General features: G+C 42.1%; 1 pseudogene; it reads right to left on the bottom strand.

The window, feature by feature from the left end:
- Window positions 1-873: 873 nt before the first annotated feature.
- On the bottom strand, window positions 874-3,323 carry LOC133898620 (uncharacterized; annotated as a pseudogene).
- Between the last annotated feature and the right edge of the window lie 12,295 nt (window positions 3,324-15,618).

Genomic DNA, 15,618 nt, shown 5'->3' with positions numbered 1-15,618 from the left:
GAAGGCAGAATAATACGTAAGAGTTAAGACACTAAGACTGTAGCGGCCGGCGAGCGCCCATGCCATGCAATGCACGTCGTCGTCCCGGACGGACGGAGCTGCAGCGTCAGGGCCTGGGCCGATCCCCGTCCGTGGTCCGCCCCTGAGGTTTTGGTGCGTGCATGTGCGCTTGTGCGGCGTCCCAACTGGCCCAGCCTGCGCGATCCATCGATGGGCGATGGCTACCCCTGCCTCAGAGTCTCAGACGCTGGTACCATGCAAAGCCTGGCTAGTGCGCTGTGAACCTGTGATATGCGCGGCGGGGTGATGCGCGCTGCCGTCGCGCACAGCGCGGTTCTGCTTCCCTTCCCCGTCTGCGCCGATCGAACTGCCCACATGCATGCACCCCCGCCTGCGTGGCCACTTGTATTAATAGCACGTCCCGGCCTGCTGAAGCATGGCGCGGGCGCTGTAGCTCGTGCTGGGCGGCCGGCTGGTGCGTCATTCCGCAGGGTTCTGCCGTGGTACGACGGGGCGGGGGGAAGGGGGGCCGTGTCAGCGCGACACGGGCAAGCCGGGCCTGGGGTGTCCTCGTCTGGTCTGGTCTTGTCTGGTCCGTGAGGCCCGCTGCATGTGACCAAATGCATCTATCGTGGTCGTCCTATGGATCGATCGGCTCGGTCTCTGGCTGGCTGGAGGACTATTCCAGGGCTGTGCTTGTTCGGTGGGCGCCACGGTGACCCACCGACAGGGGAGCGGAGGAGCCCGAAATAGTGACGACAAGCGTGTCCACGTAGGATCGACCAGCTGTTCCACAAAAGTCACAATTCCAAGCTGAGACGGGACAAGAGGGAAAAACCCAAAAATACTTTGTATTGCCGAGCTCATCCCTCGTCACACATGCTCGCTCGAGCTGTTGTAGTAACCCGCAGGCCACAACGACGACCCTGAGCCTGCCCAGGCGGTATGGCCTTCCTGCTGCAAGCGGATGGAGGACATGTGAGCTAGCAACTGACGGGTACTGTAGCCTCTGCCGCGGCAGACGTTGCCGAAGCAGCGCAAGCGCACAAACATACACTACAGTGCGACCCTCCAGGATATTGTTTAAAAGAAATTTTGTTTGCATAGAAACATACCATATCACCAGGCAAATTACCAAATCCTGCTAATACGATAGTTGGTTGAGAAAATGAGGCCAAGAATAACATCGCAACATTAGGTTTGTAAAATGTAGATAGATTATTCAGATAGCTCAACTTTGACAAATAAGTCTAGATTTCTCACATACATTGAAACCAGATCACGCAACAAGTTTGACTGAAAATTATTCTAGAGGATACATCATCCTTTAGGGTTCCATCTTATCATATTGTAAGGGCCTTCACTAAGCTCAAGAAGAGGGTTGCATTTTTTGTTGAATATTGTTTCCCTAGCTGACATAATTGAGATAGCGTTAAGGAACACTTTAAAGGACAAAGGGAGCAAAAAACATTAAACATAAGACCTGAAATACTACATTGCTTGTAAAAATTGTAAATGTAAGGATACAACCGTAAACCACAGCAAATTCAAAACCCAAAGATGACCACTGCACATCATGCACTGGTCCATCCTTTTCTGTGAATTCATGATAGATTTAGCAACCAAAAATTAAAGAAATAGTCTGGTCAAAACCTAAGAGGAACAATTCCTTGAAAGGCCATGTAAGTTGTCAAGTAATTCAACTTGGTTTCACCATAGTAAGTTTGGTTGGTTTTATCCACATCGGCTTGAGCAAGAACAAGAAGCCTAGCAGATCCCTTGTTCCAGTGTAATTGAATAGTGGAGTAGTGAAAAAAGCTCCTACGAGCAATAGCTTGATTTTGTGCATCCATGTTGTAAGAGAAAATCTGAACAGTGGCTAGAACACCCTACTTGAAATCCAACATGAAAAAAGGTAAGATCACTAAGGTTCTAAAACTAGTTTGTGGAAACACAATCAAACTAAGTAAAAATATGAACCTTTGCCTCTGGTACAAACCCAGCAGCATGAGATCCTGGCGTAGTTGCTAGCAGAATTGCAGCTATGCCAGGCATTCTTATCCTAGACAAAATCCCTTTTGTGAAATCTTTTGGATCAAGGAATTGTATCTCATTAGGCATCATCTGGCAAGCAACTGACTCATCTACGGAAAACTGAACCATTGTCCTACAAGTTCAATCAACATGTCATGTACCATAAGAACTGAAATGCACCTCATGGTACCCCATCTTGAATTGAGGTTAAATCGAATTTACAGATACAAGTTCTCCTAGATTGCTTCCATTTAAAGAAACAAAAAAAATAATGTGTGCAGATAATAAGATTCCATATAGAACGATAGCAAACAAGTAATACTACTGGAACGATGATAAAAAGCTTAATTAGTAGCCAATGAAGTCACTAAGGTTTGGGTGCTATGAAATATCTCTTCAGTTGAGTGACAACATTAATTTTTTTTTCACCAGTCTCCTAAAAGAAGCACCGATAGGAATATCAATTAAAAAAATTATGTATACACAAATGTACAAGAATTCATACACAACTACCATATCAAATCAATGATTGTTAGTTTGCCACTAATAAAGGATTGCAAGAGAAAATGTAATGGGTGTTGTTAACAAGCAAATGTCTATCACTCCTTCCGACAAAGTGTTTACCTGCTAAATGAGTGATATGACACTACATGCTATTAAATAGCTAGGTATACATTAACATATATACAAGCATAGTTTAATTTAATTATGTATTTATTTGGCATGGCTCTACATGCATAATTAAGCAACAAAGTTCAAGCAGCATAACTTCATCAGTGTCACCAGAGCTCAAGTAGCACGAACCACGTGGCCTTGAACATGCTCTTCTAGTAGTGCTAGTAGAGAGCGGTGGCCGTGTTGATATGCCAGATCATGACATTCTTCTCTTGTAATGAGGATGACTTCTGGAAGGTCTGCGGGTAGGGCCCCATGGCAACAACACGGTGGCGAGGAGGCTCGGGCGCTCGAAGCACTTGACGATGACAAGCGTGCGGTAGTTGTAGATGATGTCCGATGCTGACGCCACCATGGCCATGAGGAGGGCACATCGGTAGAGAAGGAGGTGGTGCTGCACGTTGCCTTGGGAAGCCTCTGCGACGGGCTAGAGCTCGGAAGGTAGGCCAAACCAGATCACACTGTGAAGCCGTCAGGCTCACGCACTGTGGTTGGCGCATTTCGTTAGATGAAGCAATGGGCAACAAGTGAGATTATGGGGTACACACAGTGAGCAAAGAGAAGGGGTGGGGGAGGATGCCTAGGATCTGGAGGGAGGAGGATGGAGAAGCCATGGCCGAGCACGTAGTGAGTCCTCCACAAGCGATTGAGAGATCGCAAGCACGACGGTGGTGGCATGGGCAGAGGGGCTGGTGATAATGCCTAGTGGATGCGGCGATGTCCAGGGGTGGCACAAGAAGACAGTGCCTAGGGCGATTGGGTCCAGGGACACTGCCACCTGCGAGGTAATGGTTACTGTGAAGGACAGCGGGGCCACCATCGGTGTGGTTGCCGGAGGGGTCAGGGCTGTGATGGTGCCCGAGATTACGGAGGAGAGGGTTAGGGTTTGGAGCATTGGGTTCAAATTTGGGGTCGAGTTTGGGGAATTCGCAAAAAAGGAGGTGGTGTAGGTGGGTCCAATATTATGTGACAAAACATATTTCATCATTTAGGTGTACTAGGCACTGCCTAATATTTTTGTGATGATGACATATAGTAACGCCACAAAACAGTGGACATTCGATGATGATGGTAACAGTTTTTCATTGACACACCTAACAAAACTGTCCCACTATGGACTTATGACAAAATTTCTTGAATCATCACCAATAACCCCCATTTTGTGACATTTTCAGGTTTTGTCATGAACTTATTTGTCATAAATGCTCGAAATTCTTGTAGTGTCACAGTGTATTCACCGGAGGCTATAGACAAAAGGGTTATGGTTCTTTTCGAAGGCATCCCTTCTTCCAGTCACAAGAACATCCTGGATCTCAGTGTAGAGATGGACTCCAAAGTTTAGACAAGATTTTATGTTAGTAAGTACTACAAAAACCTTCTCGATTCTTATTTTTCTTTCTGGGTAACCATTCTTGTAGTGACAGTTATCACCAACTTAGGTAGTTTCCCGGACGTGGAGGTTTTGATCCGGAGGCTGAGAATGGAGGATCCCCTACTGGAGACCCGGATGATGTTTTTATCACGGGGAGCAGGGGTCCAACTGAAACCAGAAGTGGCACGCTGCAAATTGTATCCTTCAACAATGGCATGGTGTTGGAGGGTGATGACTTCGTGTGAATGGACTCAATGGCAAGTGATGTTAGGACACCGACGCTGACTGCTCTTGCTCTATCTACTTCCATCGACCTAGCGCCGCCTTCAACAACAAATTCGACCTTGATAAGTTGAGCATTTACCCCAATCTTTTGTAGCCATGCCAGTTTTTTAATCTATCAAGTATGTTTGAGCCTTCGGTCCAAGAGCATGGGAAGGCAACAGTAACTATGAGTCCATCGGATGATGCTCCTTTTACCCAGCTAGCGTCAGGGAGCAAGAGGTTGGCACCTCTTTTGGTCCCGGTGAAGCCTTTGATGACCAGGAAATAGCTCGGGTATGCTGAGAATTATTTCCCACGCTTAGTGGAATGCGTGTTTTGAATTTGTCTCTCCCACAAACTAGTCAGAATACCACCGATAGTACCAAAGCCCCAACGTCCCCAACCTCCAACCCCTCCCTTCTTTGAAGAAGATGGCGGCAGGCCTGGTGAGCCCTCGACATCAGTGGCTACCAGTCTAGGACTAGAAGTAGCCAGCAATAAGGTTGCCACTGCTCCTCCACGAAGGAGTACAAGATTCCGTTGGATGCATCTTGGGGGAAAATGCTTGAAGGGCGGGTAGGCAGTCAACATGATTCGGTGTTCAACATGGAAAGATTGTACCTGCAAATTAGAAACACAATTAGCAAAGTGAATGGTACTAACCTTGTCATTCTTTGAAGTTTGCCTTGCCCCCTTAAATAGGACCCGCAGTGATGTTGAGAAGGCCACCATTTGAGTCACTGAGCTCAAAAAGGAGGCTACCGAGCTATGCCTCTAGCTCTCTCAGGTGACGGTCAAGAAGGAGAAGGCGGATGTTGCACTAGAAGATGAATGGTGAGCTTCTGGTATCCTGTCTGATTGCTTATTCATCTTGTCTTCTAAACATGTCACCCTGCAGAACTCTCCATGGCCCGAGAAGCGGTGGCCTAGGAAGGGGCGCAAATGTTGGCCGCTCACCAATAGTTTGTCGTGACGCTCAACATCTTCCAAGATGCGCTTGCCGGGGTTGGGATCCAGATAGAGGCTACCGATGGAGAGGATGCTCCTGGGCTCACTGTTCGTGATACCAAGCTTGCCGAGGAGCTTGGCGGGTTCCAAGAGATGGTCACCGAACACCTCTCGAACCAATCCCAACAGAGTGTGGATCTGACACTTGCCTATGCGGTGCCTATCCTAAGGACCCATCAACTGGAGTTCAATGCCAACATCCTCTCGAAAGATTTTGGGATGAGTCAGAAAAGTCATTGGCTGACATAGTTGAGGAGGCGACAGGGGTAGCCAAGGCCTTTGTAGATGCGATGGACTTCTTGCTCTCAGCATAGTTCTTTTATTTTTACCATGCATTCTATAAGAACACTTGGTATATTTTGTTAGTTTAAGTTGGAAACTTCAATCTTTCTCCATGCTCCATGGGAGTACCTCATGCTGGACTCTTTTGACAGCATATCATGATTTTGTTTTTGGCTTTTTCCTTCAATTAGTTCAAGGCGCATTGATCATTAGTCGGAGCGCTTACTATGATCAGCTTATGGTCCGCTTGAGTCAGAGGCGTGTAGCCCCCGGTGACCCGTGGAACACAATAGGCAGTCTTTTCTCAACCCCAAGTTCGCGATGCAACGATCCTTCTCTTTTCATTAGAATTTTCTTTTAGAAGGTACACAATATGTTATTTTTTTATTTCCAATGCCTAGTACTTATTAAGCCTCCAATTGTCTAGTCAAAAATAGAAATTCCAGGTAGGTAGTCAAAATAGCAAAAAAAAAAACATCTTTAAAGTAAAGGGAACTCATATTGCCCTGGATGCATGTTTTGGGATCAAGCATATGAGAAGTGAGTTACCATGTTTGTCGGGCATGAGGAAGCACGAAAAGATAAGGTAAAAAAGGAAATTCGATTGATTTCACAGGCAATATGATCTTCAATATTACAAGAAGGTACTCTTAGAACTTACCATTAAAACTTATAGAGTTTATTGATGACCAACGAGCTATATAGATCTATTGTCTTAAACCTAAACAATACAGACTAGATTATGCTGATAAACAGTTATCCTTATTATCTCTTGGGTAGCGTAGGTGCTTTTTATGGGCTCTAAACTAGTTGTGGAGCTGAGCCCCCAGGTTTGTGGGTTTGCATCTCAAGATGTTGTGACCGCGATTACGACTAAGGATTTCTATCCACCTTGATCCTTGAGCACTTGGATTCCTCGCTTGGTTGGTGTTGAACTATCATGTTGAGACCCTGCTTGTCTCAATGGAGACTAGTTTTGGGACAACCTCAGACGGTGATGACTCCGTCGGGTCCCGAGATCTTCACACACTAATAAGCGTAATGTGTGGTTTCCAAGAATTTTGTGAGGGTAGGTCTTACTAAGATAGCATTGTATGCTGTCCCAAAATTGACCACTTCAAATCAATTTTTTTTTGTTCGGAACTTGTCATGCTTCTCGAAGGTAACGGGTAATGATATCTGACTGATGGGAGTGGTCGAAGATCCAGGTACTATACCGTGGAAGGCTTGAGTAACTGGTTTAATTGTAGACTGGGAGATATGCATTCCTCCGAGTGCGTTAGCGAAGAGGATGTTCAGAGAACTCCCTCCATTGATCAGGACTCGAGTCACCCCGCAGTTATTTTTTGTAGGCTCGATCACTATCGAGAAGCAACCTAGCCGTACGAAGTTATTAGGACAATCTTCTTGGCCGCAGGAGATTTTGGTGTCCGACTACTTCACGATCTGGCATCCCTTAGGGATACCGGCTAGGACTTCTCAGGCCACCGTTTTGTACTACCGCTTGAAATCGTAGGACAGAGAACTACCTTACATGTGGTCAGTTATCCTCTCGCCTGGCTGGAAAGACATTATGTCCATATCGTCTTCACTGCCATCCGAGTCAGATTCTCTGCTTTGGTCCATGACCTGGATCTTCTTTCCCTTTGCTACATTTTTGACCTCCGTTTTGACCAACTTTTTGCATAAGCGGTACTCATAGATGTTGTGGTTGTCAGTTTGGTGGAAGTCACACCATGGCTTTCCTGTCCTTTATTAAGTCGATAGCCAAGTTCACCCAATCCTTATCAGTTGGGGTAACCAGATCCATAGTCGGAGGGTGCTTGAGAGCCTCTTATATAAGGAGAATCTTCTTAGCAGTAGCATATTTGAAGCGGTTAGTTCCTTGTTGATGATCAGGAGACTGTATGATCGGGGCCCCGATAAGGATAGGACGTGGTGTGCCCGCCTGAGGCTGACCATTACCTGCTATTAGGACTGAGGATCCCGACCATTCGCAGGGTTATCAGCATGATGATCCAGATCATCATCCTTGTTTCTGATAGCAAAAACTTCTCAGGGGTAGTCTCTGTTAGAGGATGTGTCTAGATCCATCATGGATGCTTTATCGGATTTCTCTGGATTAATGTCTTGACAATCCATGTTGTTAGAAACTACAGGGATTATCCCTACTTGTTGTGAATTGGACATTCACAATTGCCTTGCCAGCCAAGTGGTTCAAATTCCATGCCGTAATCTTTGGCGCATTGATCCATAAATTGACTTATCTCCTCGCTTGAATCATCGCCGAAATCCACCCGATCGATCATCGGTTCGTCGGGAAGAGAGATAAAGTTGTCGTAGAACCCCTCGTCCGAAAAACCAGTTTTCGACAAAGCTTTGGTTGATTGGTGAATCGCTGATCTAATGAACTTGTTGAAGAATTAGGGGATGCTTTGAGTAGATGAACCGCAAAAGAAATACGTAAGGGTTTTTAGATAGGTTTGGGCCTCCGTGAGGATAATAACCCTACTTCCTATTTATTTTGTATTGATCTAAGCCAGTTACAAAGGGGGTATGGCTAGCCTAGATAGATTTAAACCTAGTCGGTGACTTCCTTCTTGGCTTATGTTGGCCTATTTTGTTTAAGGTGCTCTCTAATGACTTGTTTCAGCTCCCTCCTCCTCAGGGTCCCTTGGTTCTCTGTGTGTGTATATATATGGGTGTCATTCGTCCTCTAGACTCCTCCTTCATATTCTTGGAGCTAAACCTTCCTGATTATAGGACGCATTGGGCACCTTATAGGTAGTTTTCTTTATTCCAGGGGTCTCCTTCGCAGAGATAAAGATATATCCTGAGAATTACAGGAACCCCTTGGTACCCGGATATAGTAACTATCCATTATTTCATCGTCAGTGATTGATAATAACCTGATTAAAGCTTACAAGAGATTTAGAGAAATGTATTTTTGAATGTCAGTATATTTGGTGAGCTCCCTCTAAAAGTGTGTATTGGTAGGAATTTGTTTTTGAGAAACAAATACAGATTTTTAAAGAAATTTTCACGAGTACTCCCTTTATATCTTGCCATTTGTGGGGTGCATTACAAATATAAAACATGAAATCGAATTGAATATAACATGAATGCTAACATGACATGGCATGGCATAGATAGAACAAAACATTAAGCATAAGCACATTTAAGCATTCATACATAGAGTTCATATTTACGGTAGCACACACCATCACAAGTTTAGACTTACAATAATTTAACCAAGTTTTTGACATAATTAAACAAGCATATTTAAATAGAGGTTCTGACACAAACTGGAATTTAAATGGAGGAGATTAAATGGACAACTAAGGATTTCTCTCCCCATTTGGCATCAAGACACCAAAAGGGAAGAAAATGAGCTTAGTCTAAGAAATCTAGTCGCTCTCCTCCTCGCTTTCTTCTTCTTCATCTACATCTTAATCTTCTTGGATTTCTTGTTGGAAAGGATCTTTAATTTCATCTTCCTCACTTGATTGTACCTCAGAACCATCTGGAGAACAAGGAGGTTAGATGTTCATGTGCCTATGGATCTTCTTCACACGAGAGGTAAGCTTCTTCCTAGCAGCCATTTCCTTTTGAGCACGCCTTGATGTGTTCTTACATATGCAAAAGATGGCTGTGAGGGAATTCCAAGTAGATGAGGATTGGCCTAATTGATGTGGATTGTACCATCGTGGACTCTCCCTTCCCTTGTGGTTGAGCTCTTCCTCTAGTCCCTTTTTCCTTGATGAGGTTGATCTGCAAGACTGTGTGCCTCATTTTCTTATGAAAGGTCAACTTAGTAACTTTCTCTATCAAGCACATAATATAATGTGCATATCCATATCCTCTCTTTGGATTAATGGATGTGAGCCTCATGTCCTCACAAATATAGTCGAAGAAATCAAAAGTCATTTGATTTTCCTTCACCCAATGAATAAGGTTCCTTATGTAAGAATTGATGTTGCTAGCATCTCCATCATTTGGTGCCAGTGTCTTCCTGAGTAGCCTATTGAAGTATGCATATAGAGGACAAAGTCTAGTGGCTGTACCAAGCTTGTTGGGTATGTTTAGATCATACATGTACTCATGTCAGTAGTAGAGATGGTTGCCTCATCATCAATCCTTTCTTTGTTGTGTAGATCACCACTAGTGAAGCCCAAATGTGTAGCAAAGGTTATGTACTTCACTTTATACCATGTGTCATTTGTCATCTAGTGAATTGCCCTTGAAGCATCTTTGTCCACATATAAGGTAGCATAGAACTGGCATATTATTTTATTGCACCACGGATATTCAAATGCCATAATTCTCTTCAAGTTGTGGTGCGCACAAGCAGCAATGACTTTATTAAACACATGATTATCAATATTCTCCATGTAAGACCAATCAACCCACTGTATAAGAGAGATATGTGACTTCCTATGTAGTATCACTGTCTCAAAGAAATCTTGCTAAAAAAGAGACCAGAAATGAGGATCTGTAGCCAGCCCGTTATACTCCAAAGTTTTTTCTTCTCCTCCAACCCTGACTGCTTTTGATATCTCTTTGTAGCTCACAACAAGCCTATGATGATTAGCCTCTCTCAAAAGCCTACATAGGCAGAAAGGTTGAAGCTCATTTGGTTCACCTTCATCATCATCATCTTGAGCACCACCATGTGCACTTGAGCCCGTGCCAACTTCCCTAAGTCTCCTAGGTGACAGCTAACCACCTCTAGAGACATTAGCGGTATGAGCATCTCTGCTGGAGCCACTATGAACCAACTCACTAGGAACATGTGGAGTTGGATTTGGATTCCTACTTTTCCCAGCTGGTCTCTTTCGCCTTCTCACGGCTTGTCTGTCAACTTGAGTACTGGGATCAGTCATCTACTTTGTCCTACTCTCAAAAGATTTCCTAATGGGTTCATCATCTGAGTCTTCAAAAGGATGATCATACCAGTTTCCATCTGGGTGCAAATATGGAGGACTATTGTCACAATCTCCAGATTTGCTAATAGATCCTGGACAGATAGATATGGAATGAGATCATCGATAAGAGAGGAAACAATTTTGCACATAAAGTAAAGCTCTATGGCTGAGTTCTGTGAACATCAGAAGTTTTGATGGTTTAAGTCAGAAGTTCCGATCACATCGGAAGTTTTGACTGGCCCGATCAGATGTTCCGATTTTCACAGATTAGCCCTAAATGTCACTTTTTGCGTAGATAGATCGATAAACTGGAATAAGGCCCTATGATCTAGTATCTATGATGGACAACAACAACATTCACCGAAGGAATTTATGTTTCATCCATAGAAAGAGACAGGAACATGCCAAGGCTTAGGAGTACCTTGATCCAAGGAGAACGTGATTCAAAGAAGGACCGGAGTACACGATGTGATGCAAGCCAAACTCCGATGGAGATCGGAAGTTCTAGTTTTCGGAGAGGGAGTGAGAGGACGAGAGAGAAATGTGAACAGCATCGGTAAAAGAGGTGAAAGGGTAAGAGATAACTGTTCATGGGGTAAATACCTTCTATTTAAAAACATATATCAGATGTTCCGACCCAAGGATCGTATGTTCCGATCAGTGTAAAGTAACTGAAACGGTTCTGGGAGAATACGAAGATCGGATGTTCTGATATGAGTAAAGTTCCAGAACATCAGATGTTCGAATATGAGATACTGGATGTTCCAATATGTGTAATCTTCCATATTTTCAAGGATCTTGAGAGATAAGAATTGAATTTGAACAAGATTTTGGAGAAATCTTCTGAGGATATACTCTAGATGTTTTCTTCACTTATGATCGGCGAAAACTCAAACACACAAAACAATGATCATAAGTGAATTAACATGATCCGAAGATCAAAAGGGATAAATTGGCAACAAAATAGCCAATAAATCCGACAATAAGTATAGGAGAGAAAATGAACTAAACATGGTGATTTTCCTAGTTTTCGGACTTATATGAATTCACTTATTGTACTACAATCAAGATTCACTTAGAATGAGCTCCCTAAGCACTTAAATTCACTTTTAGTGCACAATTCACTCAAAGAGTTTTTTAATTACTAAAATATCAATTTATTCACACCTTGTGGTTTGTGGGTGCTTATTAAGAGAGCAACACTTTACCAAGATATGTTACCCATCCTTAGCTCAAAACACCTAGGCAAATGCAAACAAGGCATGCAAGGAGTCAAGCCACATTATGAGAATCTAAGATATTAAGCTCATTACTTAACTCACAGAAACCTATGCTCATCTAGGGGTTTAGTGAAGATATCCACTAATTGTTATTCAATCCTTACATGTCTTAGGACTATATCACCTTTTGTTGTGTGATCTCTAAGAAAATGGTGTCGGATATCTATGTGCTTGGTTCGAGAGTGTTAGATGGGATTGTTGGCTATTTTTGATGGTGTTCTCATTATCACACAAAAGAGGCACATGATTCATATGAATTCCATAATCTTTCAAGGTTTGCCTCATCCAAAATAATTAATCGCAACAACTACCCGCCGAGACATATTTAGCTTTGACAGTGGATAGTGCTACGAAGTTTTGTTTCTTGGATGACCATAAAACTAAGGGCATACCCAAGAATTTACATGTAATTTATGTACTTTTCCTATCCACTTTACAATCTGCATAATCGACATAAGAATAACCTATGAGATTAAAGCTCGAACCCTTAGGATACCAAAGCCCGAAGTTTGGCGGTATGGACAAGATATATAAGAATCCTCTTAATGGCAACTAAGTGGCACTCCTTAGGAGTGGCTTAAAATCTTTCACATATACACACACTTAACATGGTATCCAGCGTAGATGCACAAAGATCAATCAAAGAGCCAATCATGGAACGGTATACCTTTTGGTCAATAGATTTACCATCATTGTTGAGGTCGAGGTGGCCATTTGATTGTATGGGGGTGCAGATGGGTTTGGCGTTTGCCATTTGAAACCTCTTTAGCATGTCCTTGATTTATTTTGTTTGACATATGAATGTTCCTTCCTTGAGTTGTTGTATTTGAAATCCTAGGAAGAATTGCAACTCCCCCAACATGGACATCTCAAAATATCTTCCCACACTCTACCTTTGAATTTGAAGTGGCTACCATATCTTTTTATCGGGCAGACGGAAATTGTCGGTTGGGTTAGTCCAACCAAGAAAGAAATGGGATTCTTTGGGCATTTCTTGGGCCTCATGGCAAGGGGATGGGTGGCCTCCATTTGTACCTCATTCCGGACTGAGGCCACGCGGGGTGTAGAAGAAGAATCAACGAAAAATCCAGGAAAGAGCAATGAAGGAAAAGCGGACAACCCAAATTTCTGTCCGTACCACAGGATATTAGGCCACCCCATTTCAGAGCATCGTTCGTTGTAGCGAAGTCAGTGCTTAATAATTTGTGGGGTTATATAGAAGGTATATCTCCTAATGTCTTTTAATCATCATTCTATTAAACTCTCCACTAAAAGTTTTGTTAGTAGAGCCAAATATAATGTCATCGACATATATTTGGCACACGAATAAATCATTATCAAGCTTTTTAGTAAAGATAGTAGTATCGACCTTCTCAATTTCAAAACTATTCTTGACTAGAAAATCCTTAAGGCACTCATATCATGCTCTAAGAGCTTGTTTAAACCCATAGAGTGCCTTATGGAGTTCATAGACATGAGATGAGAATTTGGGATCTTCAAAACCTAGGGGTTGTTTAACATATACCAATTCCGAGATGGGTCTATTTAGGAATACACTATTCATGTCAATTTGATATAACTTGAAATCATGGTGAGCAGTAACAATAAATAATATACGAATTAACTCTAATCTAGTAATGAGGGCATAAGTCTCACCAAAATCCAAACCTTTGATTCAAGACAAGCCTTGCAAAACCAATCTTGTCTTGTTCCTCGTGAATATTCCATTTTCATCTTGTTTGTTCCAAAAGACCTATTTTGTGCCAATTACATTTTGGTCGAGTCTTTTCACCAATGACCATGCCTTATTTCAGGTGAAGTTGTTTAACTCTTGTTACATTGTTATCACCCAATCCGGATCCTCAGGTGCTTCTTCTACCTTTAAAGGTTGTAAAGAAGATACAAAAGAGTAATGTTCACAAAAATTAGTAACTCGAGATCTAGTAGAGACTCTCCTATTTATATCTCCAAGTATATTATTGGTAGGGTGATCTCTTTGTACGCTTTTATGAACTCTTGTGTGTGGCACTTGAGGTTAAGGTTCACCTTTCTCTTCTTCATCTTGATCTAGAAATGTGTTGGAGATGTCTCTTGAGTTGAAGTGGATGGCTCTACTTGTATTGATGAAGAGGAGGGAATATGAGCTACTTTGAGTTCTTATGGCCTAATTTCTCCAATTGCCATTTTTTTATTGCTTCACTTGGAATTTCCTCATCACATAGCACATTAGGATCAACTTGCTCTACTTGAGAGCCGTTAGTTTCATCTAATGTTACATCATGCGTAATTTCAATAACATCGGTGGTTTTGTTGAAAACACGGTATGTATAAGCATTTGATCTATATCCAAGCAAAAATCCTTCGTCAACTTTAGAAGCAAATTTATAGGTTTTAGGTTTTTGATTTAGAATGAAACACTTACTCCCGAATACGCAAAAGTATGAGACATTTGGCTTGTTACCAGTGAGGACTTCATAATTAGTCTTTTTCAAGAGTCGATGAAGATACAACCGATTCGCCACATGACAAGCAGTGTTGACTGCTTCTATCGAAAAATGATCGACGATCTTGTACTCTCTAGCATTGTTCTTGTCACCTCAATAAGTGTTCGGTTCTTTCTTTCAGCCACGCCATTTTCTTGAGGAGAGTATGGTGTGGAGAATTAATGCTTGATCCCCTCCTCATCAAGAAACTTTTTGATATACGTGTTTTTGAACTCGATCCCATTGTCACTCCTAATATTCTTGATCTTCAACTTGAACTCATTTTGGGCTCTTCTTGTAACTTTCTTGAATGTTCTTTGAGTTTTCCCTTTATCATGTAAAAATAATACCCAACTGAAACGTGAATAATCATCGATAATTAAAAAGCCAAAATTTTTACCGCCAATGCTTATATAAGCAATGGGACCAAATAAATCCATGTGAATTAGTTCCAAAGGCCTTGTTGTTGTCATGATGTTCTTGACGGGATGTGGCACTCCAACTTATTTTCTCTCTTGACATGCGCTACAAACTCTATCATTGTCAAAAGTAATACCCATTCATCCCAAAATATGATTGCCCTTTAGATGTTTACCAAGATTTCTCATACCAACAAGGGTTAATCTATGGTGATATAAACAACCCAAGCCAGACTTAGCCATCAAGCAAGTCTCAAGGTTAGCTTTATCTGATGAAAAATCCACAAGATAAAGTTTGCCTTTAATTTGACCCTTGAAGATTAAGGAGGAATCATCTCTTCTAAAGATAGTCGCATCAACATTAGTAAACAAACAATATGATTTTTCACAAAGTTAAGAAACAGGTAATAAATTATAGTTCAAGGATTTAACAAGTAAAATATTTGATATAATATTATTATTTTAGATAGCCACTTTACCTAATCCCATTACCTTTTCTTTGCCATTATCTCCAAAAATAATGGTCTCATGTGGCAATCCACTTATGTCAAAATGTGAAAACAGAGACTTCTTTCCGGTCATGTGATTTGTGTAACCGCTATCAATCACCCAAGTTCTTCCATTAGAGGTATATATCTACAAAAGAAGTATGTCATGTTTTTAGGTACCCATATTTGCTTGAGTCCTTTCATGTTAGTCACAAGCACTTTAGGCACCCAAATGAATTTCTCAACATGAATGTTTCTACTCCTAATGCCAACATACTTAGCAAAGACTCCACCATAGAAATATTTCCTAAGCACATATGATGTACCAAAAGTACCATGAAAAGTATAATTAAGGATTTGCATACTTTGTGCCATCACGAACTTGGAG

The sequence above is a fragment of the Phragmites australis genome, chromosome 18 (genome assembly GCF_958298935.1).
Source record: "Phragmites australis chromosome 18, lpPhrAust1.1, whole genome shotgun sequence".
Lineage (NCBI taxonomy): Eukaryota > Viridiplantae > Streptophyta > Magnoliopsida > Poales > Poaceae > Phragmites > Phragmites australis.
The sequence above is the reverse complement of the archived record's forward strand: the minus strand, read 5'-3'. Positions and strand labels throughout refer to the sequence as shown.